At 43.5% G+C, this 14,451-nt stretch overlaps 1 protein-coding gene across 2 annotated transcripts in view; it reads left to right on the top strand.

Moving 5' to 3' along the window:
- Positions 1 to 292: 292 nt before the first annotated feature.
- The window catches only part of CCDC92 (coiled-coil domain containing 92), a 69,203-nt gene continuing 55,044 nt past the window's right edge, over positions 293 to 14,451 (top strand). Inside the window, exons 1-3 of one of the 2 annotated variants that reach the window (XM_014960754.1) lie at positions 293 to 397; positions 1,210 to 1,283; positions 10,398 to 10,459. The gene's annotated coding sequence lies outside the window, so the exon portion shown is untranslated. Of the gene's footprint in view, positions 398 to 1,199; positions 1,284 to 10,397; positions 10,460 to 14,451 lie in introns of those variants that run through there. The other variant, XM_014960762.1, reaches the window with a different exon arrangement.

Below are 14,451 nucleotides of genomic sequence, written 5' to 3'. Positions count from 1 at the left end.
AGAACATGGTGTGTCCAAAAGGGTAACAGTGGGAGGTGTCAGAGGTTCAAACCTGGTGGCACATCATGCCTCCTGTAGAACCCGGGGGTTTTGGAGCTCACAGACTCGTGTTTCTCTGCTCCAACCTTTTGGGCACAATACAGCTGTAAAAATTCTCTGTGGGGAAAAAAAGTCCCAATTGCCTTTTGCAGTGAGGTGGCAGACAGAGAGTGGCACCTGAAGATGTTTTGGAAACATTTGACGGACCCAGCCTGTCAGGATGATATCCTGGGTGGGCAAAAGGCTACAAGCACCAGTTTACTGCTCCCTGTGTTTGCCAGGTGTGTACAAGATTCCCAGAGAACAACTGGCTGGCTGGAACCATTCCAGTAACTTGGCTTTAAGCTGATAATTGAAGGTAAGACACAGACCTTTAAAAAAAGTACCTCAGTTTTATTTGTTGTCTTTGTTGTCCTTTTTCAGACCATACACTGTCTTTCAGGCCCCTGTTTTCTTTCAAAGCCTGTATTGATCACAGCTGTGAAGTTACTGCCCTAGGAGTGGTTTTTCCCAGGCAGTGGAAAAGTTATTTTCATAGGCACCTCATTGTCACTTCATATTCTTGGGAACTACTTAAGAGCAGGATCTGTTAGCTTTATGACAAATCCCTTTATTTACATGGAGGGATGGCAGTTCTTGGTTTATCCCACTAAAACACGTCAAGAACAGCCTGCAAACATAAATGCTGGTGCAAGGCTCACTCTAAGCCATCCCCAGGGCTGCTTCTCTCCCAGCTCTCACTGCTGCAGCCTGGATCACTTCCTACAGATACAACCTGCACCCTGGGTTTTATCTTCTGTCCTTGCTGCAGCCAGGTCACTGTCTCATAAAATCCAAGCAAAGATAAGGTAGGTGGATTTTTTCTCTAATGCCTAGGGGCTGTTGGTGCTCTGTGGCATTAAACCAGGAGAGCTGGTCCTCATTTAGCTCATTTGACCTCTCCAGTGGTGCCTCATGAACAGTCTCTCATGGGTAATTCTTGTGCAAAGCTGTAGGTGCTCTCCGCACCCAGAGAGGGCAGGGGCTTCCTCGTGTATAATTACACAATAAGCCTGAGCAATGGGTTGCCGGTCTTTCTGAAGGATTGTGTGCAAGTGTGTGGTTTATACAATGTCTGAGAAAACATAAGACTGAGTTGATGCCATTTAGTAATGCCTTTTTCTCCTCTAGAAAATACTTGGCTCTGAAGAGAGGCACGGAGGAAATTGCTGATAGATTTGCACCAAAGAGAGCAGCGCTTGCTGGTAAGTGAACTTAGCAAAGAAAGAGTGATGGGTATCCTCATTGTGGCTGATTCTGGGGAAGGTTAGTCTCAGATTGCTTCCTATCTCTGCTCAGAGCATTTGGCCCAGCATTAAGAGAATGTATCTGCTGTTAATGGAAATTGTGTTTCAGCGTGACTACCAAGGGGGGACAAGGGAGGAGTTTTCCAAACTCTGCTAGTATTTCAGGGCATGATGTGGAGCAAAACAGGCTGCCTCTCCGCACTTCGATTGATTACTCTTGAATAAAGTGGACTCTTGATGCCTGCCCACAGGGGTGTTAAAAAATGTAAAAAGTATTTGTAAATGAAAATGCTTGAATGAAAGGCTCTGGTATGTGTAATCTTAGAGTATTGCATTAAGTAGGAAGGCAAACTGTCAGGGGAGTTCCTGGTGTTACATGGAGCCTAGCTTGTCTCACTTAAATAGATTTAATAAGCTCTGCTAGAATTGAAGAAAGGTTGAATTTAAACATATTTATTTGAATTTACATAAGCATACATCAAAGAGAAAATAATCCAGGCTCTTGGTTACTTTAGTCTAGTTTTTGATAGTTAATACTTCATCCATTCCAGCATATCATAAAGTTCCTTTTCATGGTCTCAGAAGAACATAAGGAATTGAGTGAAAGAAGCTGAGCTTGTTACTCTGTATGACTGTCTGGAGGTTCAAGGTAGAGCTCTGTCTGTGTTTCACTGGTTTTTCCACGTTCATGTTATGTCTAACTCTCCAGTACTCTTAGACAAATGACAAAGCCTAACAGAACAGTGATGCATTACTTGGCCTTCCCCTTCAGGACTAAGCAGTGACTTGATGAAGGTAGAGGAAACTGCTGCTTTGGGAATAGGTGATCTTTCTGTGGTCAGTCCAGGGCTGACCAACCATTCTTGCCCCTTTGAGCTGTGTTTTATGCTCTTGGTATGTGTGAGAGCAAGAGCCGTGTGCTACGTACTCGAAGAGCTAAGAGTTATTAATGAACAGGAGATGATGTGGGCTTCCTAGTGTCCTAGGGAAGCTGGGTGCCAAAGTGACCCTGGATGATCACCGTCCCCAACAGCAGGAAGTTCAGTCCTGCAGCTCTGCCCTGGTTGGACTTACGCTGCTGCTGAGTGTGTAAGTCATGCTAAGACTTGCATATTGTTCTGCCTTAACTAGCACATTTCCCTCAGAAAGGAATATATGGCACTCTTTCTCTCACTGGGAAATGACCAGAGGCCAATAATTTAATCTTCCTGTATCTTAGTTTCCCAGCTAATAAAATGGGGCTGCTCATCCTGCTCCCCTCTACTTACACAAAGCTTTATCGCTCCTGGCAGCTTTATGCTCTGAGAACCAACCCTTAACGCAGCCAACTTGTACATCTTGAGTGATGTGGTCTCATCCCTTGGCAATCACGGTCGGAACTTAAAGGCCAGTCTGTGGTCAGAAACAGGAGTGTGTTTTGTTAATACAAGCTACAGCCAACTCTGCCAGCTGTTTCCATGCTTTTGCGAGTGTTTCCTACTCAAATAGAGAAAATGGTTGATAGGAACTGAACCAGATACAGCCATTCTAGCTAACAGGGAAGAGTCACACCCACGGAGAAGTTGAAAAAGACACTAGATGTCTCCAATGCAGTATGTACCAAGCTGCCAGATGTTTAGGATCCCTTAAGTCATCTAACAGGCCTTTTCAAGGTGATGTTACTCTTGAGTATCATGGCTCTCCTGAAAAAGCATTAAAGTGAACTAATTTTAGCTTTGAATTATGAGATTTTTTTTTCCTCAACAGAAGGTGTCCCTGAGGACATAAGGGTAGATTTTTATTTCCAAAACGTTGCCCTTGTATATTTTTAACGGATCATCTGGATGAAATTCTAATGGCTGGTTAAGACGGTCTGATTTATAGCAACAGCTGCTCACCTTTGTAGATGGGGAGATTCTTGGAGATACAAAACACATTTATGAACTTGATATTCCACACCCAGGGTCAGGTTTTCTTGCCTAATTTTTACACAGGTGTAAATCCAGATAGGCTCCTGTGAAGTCAATAAAATTGCTCCATGAAAGGCATGGAAATCGGAGTTCCAGGAAATGGCAGACCAGTTATTTCTTTCTCCAGTAGACTGAATTTTAGAACCCACAGCAATTGGAAGTGATTGGGGTTGAGAAATGTACCTAAGTAGTGATAGGGTGTTCCTGCTGAGTGATGGGGAAAAACGCTGATTCTTGCATGATGCCTGGGGAGCCATTTCTTCAAATGGCTGTAAAATAGGGCAATCGGAGAGCCCAAAATTAGGAAGCAGAAAAATGAAAGAATAATGAGAGGGAGATACCTTGGGTATCCTGTTGTAACTCTTTCATATTTTAATCCCTACATTTCAAAAGGTAGCGTTCCTACTGCTAAACCTTGGTGAAAAAAATTCTTTAATTTTCAGTGTTGATGTCTGGAAAAATAGTTGGCCACTCTAGGTTTAAAAAAAAAAAATTAAAAAACCTGCTTTCGGACAGTTGTGTCAGCATATATTTTTTTGTCTTCAGATCTTTTTATTATTTTATTTACATTTTTCACAAAAAAAAGAGTGGCTCAGAATTCTCCATGGCGTTTTCTTTTTTGGTTTAGCAGATACTTTTTTGGCTTTAAAAATAATTAATGTTTTACAAAAAGAAAAGTTAAGTGCATCCAGATCCTATACAAGCTCCAACCCAAGCTTATCTTTGGGGACTTGCTTATGCTTTCCTTAGACAAAGTGTTGCTGGAGCAGTAGTATCCGAATGAACAACCAAGGCCATATAACTTTATTATTACCAAATCTGCTGTATTTCACACATTCACACTCTCTTCACTTCCAGCTACTCAATCCACCTCTATGTTTTCTATAAAATATACTTTTAGAGCTGAGCTGTTGATGCCAGCTCTGATCTAAAATGCTGTGATGATTAAGTGTACTCCATACTCCACTAAATGGAATAAATAACATTAATTCAGTATGCAATTGTCTGGCTTTTTCACCATGCCTTTCCTCTCCTAGTCCCTGCCTTGATTCCCTTTGTTGCCTGCGCCTTTTGCCAGGATGTTATTTTCATAGTTGACCTGGATTTGCACAGAACTAGTAACGCAAAAGCAAAAAACAGCTGGAGGTGTAAGTGGGAAGAGAACAGAGAAGGCTTCTCAAGGGGATTTTTCTCTTGAAAACAGGAGGGGAGTGAGATACTGCTGCTTCAAATATCTGATGAACAAAGAAGGAAAGCATGATCTGGGGAGCTGGTAAGACAGCCAGGTCTGCCGCCATTAGCAGGCCCAGCAGTTCGGATCATACTGCAGAAAAGACTTTTGCCACTGGTTTTCCTGGCACCAGGCTGGGGCATGTGTGAACTCTCATGTGACAAAACACGACTGAACTGCTTTTCTCTGTGGGACACCCATGTCTTTGCTCTCAATGCAAATTCGTTCTTAACATGATTCCACTGGAACTTTTATTCTTTGACAAGGGTATTTTAAATGTCCTAGATAAGGCTCTTCATGCAGAGAAAGGAAATTTGAGACGTGTAGTTCTTCCATATCCATCTTCCATATCCATATATTTGTCACAGCAGATATTAGAAAGCTGGCTGTTTGGCAGCAGGAGTCTGATCAAACCTGAGCTCAGAAAAATCTGTGGCTTCAGTAAGATTGTTTATGGAGGATTCCTGATCAGAATATATAAGGCTACTTCAGTCTAGCCCTTGATTGTAATTCAGATACATGGAGAAGTTGCAAGGAAAAGTTAAGTGCAATTTCCTTGAAAGGCCTTTTTGCTTTCTGCCTCAGGAGAGACATGCACCATCTTGCCCTAGGCTTACAAACTATTGAGTTACATAGACACTCACACTGGATGTGTGAGGAGATGGTCTTGGCTTTTTCCACCCCCGACTCATAACAAAGTGCATGTTTACAGATGCATCCTTTCCATGAAGTGAAATAGTTCTTGGAAAACTATTATGTTTCTAGTTGTGCTAGAGTATCGCAATGTATCCTAACAGCATCATTCTATCAGAAGTACCTTTGGTCTCTAGAACTCCAAGACAGCCTACTCTGCAGCAAGCACTAAGGGGTACAGAAATTCGTCAGGATTTCAATCCAGGGCATACCTGGGAAGTGTGAGCATGATGCAGCATTCCTTATGCATGGCTTGTTCCTTGTAGCAGCTATACTGGACTCTGGAAAAAAGGCATCCATCTTTACTGCCAACTTTCCACTACTTTTCTCATGTGCTCCTCTCCACTGTTGTCTGCCTTTATAGCCCCCAAAATGCAGCCAAGGCCAGAATTGTTCCAGAAGTACAATGTGTTCGTGTATTGCTTTGGATGAGAGATAGTAGAATGCCATGATTTTCCCCAGTATTGAGAGCTCTCCAGCAAGTTCTGGCTGGTCGCTGTGGCGAGGTCAAAGCATTGGCAGAGACAAACTCGGAGATGTCTTGTGCCATTTCTCAATGAGTGTGGCTGGTTGGTTGTCTTTAAAGCGTCAGCACTTCCTGCAAAACAGAAACAACAAAGTCTTGTCTAGGAAACATCCAAATGCTTTTTCATTTTGGCCTTTGTGAAACCTTTTGAAGTCTTTCAGCTGAAAACCAGACAGCTCCCCAGGCATGAGTATGTGTGTTTGTTGGTACTTTGCAACTGCTGAGGACTAAAAAGTACAAGAAAGTCCTGGGGTCTGTGCTAGGAGGGTGCAATAGTAGCTGAACGTGCAGCAGAATGTTGCTTTGAGCCCTCCCCCGCTGTTCTCCAAAAGAAGCTTGATGGCAAATTTGTCTTCCCAGTCACAAAGGAGAAAATGCAGTGCTTCATGTTGCCTGTACTTTATAGTAACATTACTGTAGTTAGTCAGGTTAATTTATCTTGGCCCTGGCTTTTTTTAATGCTCCCTTGTATATATTCTGCTCAAAGGAAAAACCACCTGTTTTTCCAATTTGCTGCTATGTCTATATTTAAGAGAGGGGAATATTGTTTGAAGTCCCTGTTCTGAATTGCATCCCTGTATCAGGATGCCAGTTTTGCCACGTCCCAACCAGCTCGTTTCTCTCATAGGCACAGAACTACAAGAAAGTCCCTGGAGTGGCAATTTGGTGACAGATCTTCTGCCATTAGGGTTGTATTACAAGGCATTCATACACTGCTTTTGTCAGCAATCATAGTAATCTTCACCAAAAGCTGAGCAAGGGAGAATCCCAGGCCAGCTGGGCTAAAAGAGCTTTTTGTACCTGCAGTGCTAAACAGGAGGGAGGGGATCACTGGAGGAGCTGGAACTGAGGTTGTGCTTTAAAGACTTTCTCACGTGATTAAAGTTTTCAGACCTACTTGGAGGGCAGGACACTGCACCACTAGATTTGTTCCTAGTACATTCTGGCTTGGTCCTTTAGAAGGACAGCAAGCAGCTTTTTGAGGTTTTCTGCTTATCAGTCTGTGCATGTGACAAGGCAATTACATAGGCCCATGGCACTACTGGGTTCCTAAGCCACTTTATGAGCCACGTGAATGAAAAGCCACGCAGGTCCAGGGAATAAAAAGCTCTGTGACATACAAGTCACTGGACTCCAGTTGGTTGTGTCAGCTGTCTATCTCAAATAACAACAGGAACAGATGCCATTCCAGTGAATTTCCTTTTTTACAAGAAAATACTTCAGATTCCAGATGTTTGGTATTTTTTTGCATATTTGTAAAGTTAAAATGTTCCTTTAGGACTCATTCAGCATAATTATCAGTACTAGGGTTTTGCTTTTAAACTTTATTTTAATTTTTGTGAATGTTGTGTGATTTGTGTGCTAGTTGGTCACTCTCTACACTGGAGGCCAGAAGCCCTTGCCAGTGACAGGAGACAACCCCACAATATATTGGCAGAAGTTTAAGTGATTTAGGTACTTCTATTAACCAACTGACAGAGCCAATGTTTCTTTTCGCTCTGCCTTCCATCTGAATCCTAGCTTATAACAGTAAAAAACTGGATTGTTTTGTCCCCGAGCTGGCTGGGGAAAAGGGATTGTGTGTATGCTTGCTAATTGGGAAAAGGTATTTTATGTGGTTCCCTGCACTTTCTGTCCTTATTACATGGATTATTCGTCTCTAGATTTGAGAACATCCTCTGAGCAATGAGTTATAACACAACCAAGACTTCCCTGGGGAGTCAGATGCAGACAGGCTTATCCAGAGCATCAGCTGTACCTTCCTTCTTTTTCCACAGATAGAGCAAAGGCCCAAGGGGGCATCCTGCCTCCCTGCAAGGAAGGAGTTTACCTTCTTTCAGCTGCCTAAAGACATGTCTGGTTTTCCATTATTGTGATGAGAAGATCTCATTACTTTCTGCAGATCCTGCCCATTTCTGCCTTAAAGCAATCACTAGTACTCTACTGCATGACCTAAAGCTTTACTATCCATATCAGGAGATACTGCACTGTCTCCTTTGCCTGTCTAAGGTACCAACATCTGACTTCTACGTTTGTTTGCTCTGGTAGGTGCTGTGAATCTGTCCTGGTGGTTTTTCAAGTGGTGCATAGTGCAGGATCTGAGGGGATGGAAAAATCTGAGCAGCATCAGAACTCTGATCTCTTTTCTCTTGGTTTAGCACTTTTGTCAGCGTACAGCCGCCAGATATGATTTCTCCCTGCTCACAGACCCAGAGCCTTGGCACAAATATGTTAGTAAATCTCATTCCTTGCACAGCATTCGAAAGTATCCTTAATGGTGTGGGAAATCGGCCCTGCGTGTGTCCAGAAGGGGATGGTTCAGGCTTGATCACCCATTTAGCCCTTAGCTTTGCTTATTTGTGCTGGCTCCTGCATGCACTGATGGGCTAGTTAGGCTGCCCAGTTCCCACTCCCTCGGTGCCCTTCTTTGGGGTGGGGGGAACAACAGGATCAGGAGAAACTAGTTCCTTTGGAGGGGGGCTGGAGTGCCCAGCAACCATAGCCCTCTGACAGCCCACAGCCCTCTGACCAGCAGTATGGTATTCAGGAAGACTTCTCGCTCCACAGGGGATGGTCTGCTCTCTTTATCCACCCTCTGACATGATCTTGTATCCAGGCGCTTAAGAAGAAGAAAAAAGAAATAAAACTGAAAGCTGCTATTTTTAAACTCTGCCTTTGGCTCTCTTTGCAGCACTCTGCTTTCCTCCCTGTGATTCAAACAGTGTTCTTTTGAGAACTAGGCACCAGGGCCCTGCGGTTTCCTGGTACTTGGAACATAAAATCTCCTAATTCTTCTCTCACAGCAAGCTTCAGAGGCTGGGGAGTGATTGATATTTTCTATCGCTTCATTAATAGTCACGGCACAGTAGTTTCCTAATCTGTTTTTGCACTGCTTTTTATTTTGAATAATTTGTCTTCCAAATTTTCTCAGCCCTCCATGTGACACAAAGCGAAGGCTGTTTGCTCCCCTCCTGCCTTTTAACCGATGGGTTGAGACCTTGAGGAGCTGGTGAGACTGAGCTGTTTGAGAGCTGGGAAGCTGGGGGACCTGCCTTGAGGAGCTCCCTCACGTTTGTTTCAACAAGCTTGGCAAATCTACTGGGGTATGTCCCAGAGGGATCTATTGCTGGGATAAATTGGGAGTAACTACTTCAAGGGAAAGTCTCCTATTGCTCTGCTGGCTGATACTGGCACCCATGGTGTGTGTTGCAATGCTGTCTGCAAGTGCAGAAGAGAAAAGATAAGTGATGCCCCAGAGAACCTACAGTTTGTGCAGGCAAAGGGAAAGAGATGCGAAGGCAGAAGGTACTTGAGTCTCAGACATCACTACAGCAGGCATCGATCACTGGTAGAGACCACCTCTACCTACCTCTTGTGTGGTGCTTTCCTAGCCCAGCCCCACCACTAAATTAGGGATGCTGACCATGTGTGGAGGTGATGGGTGGATCTGGAAGATACCTTAGATCCACTAAAGTCTAGTTCACTTCTCCGCAAGGATGGTCCATTGAGAGAACTGATGATGGCCATGCAATTTGGAGCACATAACAGACCTCTCTGCACCACTGCTTCAGGCCCTGCTGTTTCTTTTTGGTTCGAGTGGTTTTTAAGCATACTTGCAGACATACCAAGTGGATAGCACTCAATATGTGTTTGTGTGCATTTCATACAAATAGTCTATCACAACAGCTGCAGCACTCCCATTGCGGAGGCTGTGGGTTGGTGGTCTGCAATGGCCCAACTAAAGTGAAATCAAAATGCTAAGGGTCCTCTTGGGAAAGGAGAACTTCAGCCTTTTTCCTGAGAGCCTCTGCTCACTGTCATCACTCTGCACAGTGAGAAAGCTTGTGCCACAGTACATTTTCCCAGCTTCGTGTCTTCTCCAAATCGGACCTATTCAAAGTCCCCTGTGACTAAGATAATGCACCTCTCTCAGGAAGGCAATAAGATTCATCTACTTGGCAACCAGCATGGAGAATCTGTAGTGTCTCAACTGTTTTTCCATGCCCCTTACACATCTCTGCCTGTCGATTCTAGTCCAGGGAATTATGAGTTTAAAACCTGGATATTAGACCTATTTCTGGTGGTAAATGAGGTGCTCAGGGCACAGGAACTAAGAAAATCCCTGGCAGAGAAACAGGGTCAGGGAAAACCTGGGGTGTCTCCTGCTGACCATGCTCTTCTGCACCTCATCTTCAGGGATAAAGCTATCCCAGATAAAGGCAGGAAAATGCAGTGGGACCCATTTGCCAAGAGGTTTGGGCATAAGTACATGATATGGGAGGGTGAGGGGGAAACAGGGACAAGGACTGGTTGTCCTGAGCCAACTCCTGGCTACCGCACTGTTCAAGCTACGTCTCCTCATTGCCTTGTAAACACCTGGAACATTTACCTGTAAATGAGCTGGCTTTCCCAGGTTAAACAACTCACTGTGCTGCTGGGACTCTCTGGCATGTCTGCAATAATCCTGAACTCGCTGTAAATTGCTTTTTCATTCAACCCAACTTGGAAAAAGGCAGACAAGCTGTAGTCTAAACACCCCAAGAGTCTGTATTTGCTTTGTTCCTATGTGTTCCAGCACACTCTGCTCCCCTGCAATTTAAAACAATGTGTCTTTGTGCTTATCTTCTGGGCTTGGCAAGGCAGTTTTTACCTCTTAGTTTTTGTCTCAACAGGAGAAATTGCTGTCTAACATCCTTTGTGGACTTCCGACCAAAACCATCCAGTGCAACATATGGTAAGTCATTCAACGTTTTATAAACTCAGAGCCTCAACTGTAGTTATTTATGGGTGGAAACTGGCATATCAATGGTTTCTTTTTGGTTACAAGGGTAATGAATTCTGGCTTATGTTATTATGACATCTCAGTTTAGGTTTCTCCAGCCCTTCCTTACATTATAATGCCTTTGACTTTACATTTGTTGCTTCTGGTGCCTGCCACAGCAGCTTAGCACTGTGGCGTGTCAGCAAGGCAAGAATCTCTGCCACATTCCCCGCTCCAAAAAACACAGGCCATTATTATTTATGTTAAAGGAGAAGGTTTGTGCCCTAATGTTACACGTGGCAACAGAGTCTGAGGATGTGGCATTCAATGATATTATATGTTACTGCATTGATGTATCCATTCTTAGTCATGTCATTGTCTGAAGAAAAAAAGGGATGAGACAGTAGATAAATGAGTATGACTTGTGGGATGGCTTTGTTTAAGTTCTTTTGACTCTAGCCATCAGCACTTGACTAATGTCTGCAGCAGGGAATAGTTGGGACTTACTGCAACCTCAGCAAATGTGAGGGATACACTGTAGAGTGGTGGAAAGAAACTGTTAGCAACCTGCATGCCAGTGCAGAGAGTCATGCAGCTTTCAGCCTGCAGTGGTGCTCTGTGCTGAGTTGTTGTACCACTACTTAGGGCACTTCTGTGCCCTAATTCCAGTACAGATTTAGGAGGTAAAACTTTTCATAGTTGTTTGGATCACATGAGTTTCCTCTGTCTATCTATTTCTGGTATCTCAAAAACAGTTGTCATGCATTGCAGGGGTCACCTGGAAACTGGGTTGACTCTCTGAAAGGTGAAATGGTACCTGTGCTTGGGAGACTGACCCACCTTCTTCCTCAAGGGAGTGTTTCCAGGCCACTTCTTGGGAAAGATTTTTGGGTTTACGCTCCTGATGACAAAGGAGATTCCCCGACCTGTTGGACTCTTCATCCAGCACCTCCTGCTAGCACTGAATGCACCATGCATGTTATGCAAATGGTTTTTTATTACTTCCAGACACAAGCTCTTCTTGAGTTTCCTTTGTGGTTAATGCAGCCCATCTGTAGTTTTAAAAAGGCAATGTTCAACTGACTTGCTTTTAGTTTTTTGTGTAGTGCTAAGCTCAGGTGATGACTGTAAATGCGTTGCTCTCACTTTGCGCTTGATTTTTCTGAAGTCGGGAGCTTTGTGGTCTCTTAGTTGTTCTAAGAGATGCCTGTTTTCTCAAGGATCTTTATTTTGGGTGTGGGGAGAAGGACTGTATATAAGAGCTTCAAGGGGAATGAGTAAGATGGAGCAGAATGGTCTATACAAGTAGCAGCATGGCTTGGAGCTCTCCTGACACAAGGAACTCTGAACCAGGTGGAGTGAGGAGGGCTCACCTCCAAGGAGGCCTGATGTGTTACACTGCACTAAAATGCACCCAAATATCAGTCCAACAGCCGTGTCTCCAAATTTTTCCTTGCTGCAGCCAAGATTGTATCTAGAGGGAGATGTTCAAATGCAGCTGTTCTGCCTGATAGTTTTCCTTGTTTTAACACAGCCCCTTGCAGGAATAACTCTAAGGAATGGATTGTGCTTCACCCCAGAATTTCTTATCTAGCAAGGAGCTATAAGGAACTAATATAGCTCCTTACACTACCCTTACATTTTGCAATGGGCTGGAGAGCTCGCAGCAAGCCTGGCAGCCTGGAGGAGTGCAGGGACAAAAGCAAGAAAGATGGACCCTTGCTCTTGGTCCAGCTTTCAAACTTTGTTTCCAGCATAGTGTTTTGGGTTCATCTCTGTGAAGTTTTATGGCAAAAGTCACATGACTTAAAGTGTGCAGCCCAAACCCAGGAATCTTCAATAAGTCTGCCAGTAAAAAAAAAAAAAAAAAAAAAAAAAAAAAAAACTGCTGCCTCTTGTGGTATCTCCCAAAGCAGAGGGGCTTTGCTACCCTGGGGTCTCTGATTGCAGAAGGGCTTCCCCATACCCTGCCAGAGGGTGAAGGACACAGCCAGCTCTGCACATCCAAGAGCTTGGGAGTCTGTAGGGAAGCAAAAAAAGATGGGATATCTGACTGGGGAATTTTCCCAGGGAACAGAATTCCAAATTTCCACTTTGTTCTGCCAGCAGTGTAAATGCCCACACGCTCCCTGCTGCCCAACGAGCTATATAAATGTCTTCTCACATGGTGTATCATATGACACAATTAAATTCTGCTCATTACCCAGCCTATATCTAGACTTCAAACTGATCTTTCTTTTTTTTTTAAAAAAAAAAAAAAAAAAAAAAAAGCACAAAACTGCAAAACTGCCCTTCTCCTTTTTTTTCAAGGGTCAGAATATGCCAGGACAGTATTTAGGTTTATATATTGACACACTAACATCAAACACGCGCTGCGTCTTAAAAGCAGAATGTGGAACTACCAGAGACAAAACAAAACTCGGACATTGGCAAGAAAGCACTCTCCATGCCTGACTGAGCTGACGTTTCCTAATTGCAACCTGAGCACTTACTCTGTGCAAGAGTTTAAAAACTTTACTTTTTTTCCAAATCATAGTAGTTTGTCCCTGTGAAAGCTATTTCCCTCATTGTTCATTCTTCAGAATAACTACCTACTAGCAACATTTAAAATTTCTCTTCACCTTCTCTTTTTTCTTTTTTTCTTTTCTGATGTGTGTCACTATTTCAACTCTTTAACCATCCTGGTCTGGGGTTAACCAAGCAGAGATGCTCAGAACTCTGCAATGCTCAGAGTTGGGCCAGGGAAAAGGGGTTATCCTGGCATGGAGTTGCCTTTAGCCCGTGGCCTTCATCTTTTCTGTTGGTCTCTGAGCTTTGACTCCCACAACCAAGGAAACGTGTACTGCAGTCCAGATTTACTGATTTGCACTTGAGATAAAACCCTCCCGTCTAACTTTTGCATTCCTGCATTTCTGAGTTCTGCCTAGTAGCAGAATTAGAATAAGCAAAATACCACAGGAAAGATGATGCTGAAAGAAGTATTTATTAACTGTCTTACCAGATGCAGAATGGTAGAAAGCATATCCAGCCCAAATATATCTAGCCAAATTTAACTGAAGGTCATGAATCTGCAGAGCTTTTCTGACTACGTGCCCAATAGGCATGCGCTTGCTTGATCACATCCTATCTCTAATGTAGACATTGCCTGACTGAACTGAGCATTTTTCCCTTCCAGTCACGCTAATTGAAATTCAGCAAGGTGCTAAGAAGCTAAGAGCTTACCTTTTCAAAGAGGGTTAATAGTTTTAAAAGTTTCAATTTGGATAAGTCTGAAGCTTGAGAGGCCAAACTCATCAGCAAATACCTTCCACCTGAAAGTTTGGTGTCTCTTGCAGTGCCTGGGGATGGTTCTGCTAAGTCACTGGTCACTTTGGGACATACATAGTGAGGTCTTTAGTCCAAAGTCAGGCTCTCCTGGAAGTGTTTGGCAGTTTGCCCAAGAACAGGGATGGGCAGTTTCTCAGGCCTTGATTTCAAAAAGTAGCAAAACCAACATGACCAGTTTAAGAATATGTCACGTCCCACTGCTCTGTGTGTATGCTTATCTTTAACGATGTACTTTCAATGGGTTTTGGATAAAAACCAAAAGGAGAGCTTTGAAAACTCACTCATACAGAATAATTGTATTTAGCCTGTGCTGTCAGTTCACACCCTATCATCGTAAAGAATAATAAATAAGCAGTCTACATTCTTACAGTAACCTTTCACTATTCAGTACCAGGAGGTGAGGGGACATGTGCCTTCCCAGACATCAGGTACGCCTTGGTGGTTGTGGGAGTGTTTACTTTTGTTTTTAAACTTGACAGTAGCAGTGGGGGGATGAAGTTAAAAAGCAATCATTCCGAGTCAAATGGTAAGGCCTAGGAAAACAGATGTGGGGTGTGTGCCATGAGCCAAGATCAACTTCACAGAACTCAAAAGATTAGTTCTACAAAAACTGGAGGGGGGGGGGGGAAGGGGGAAAT

This window comes from Calidris pugnax, unplaced genomic scaffold (genome assembly GCF_001431845.1).
Source record: "Calidris pugnax isolate Ruff unplaced genomic scaffold, ASM143184v1 scaffold32, whole genome shotgun sequence".
Lineage (NCBI taxonomy): Eukaryota > Metazoa > Chordata > Aves > Charadriiformes > Scolopacidae > Calidris > Calidris pugnax.
Note: the sequence above shows the minus strand (reverse complement) of the source record. Positions and strands in the feature narration are given on the sequence as shown.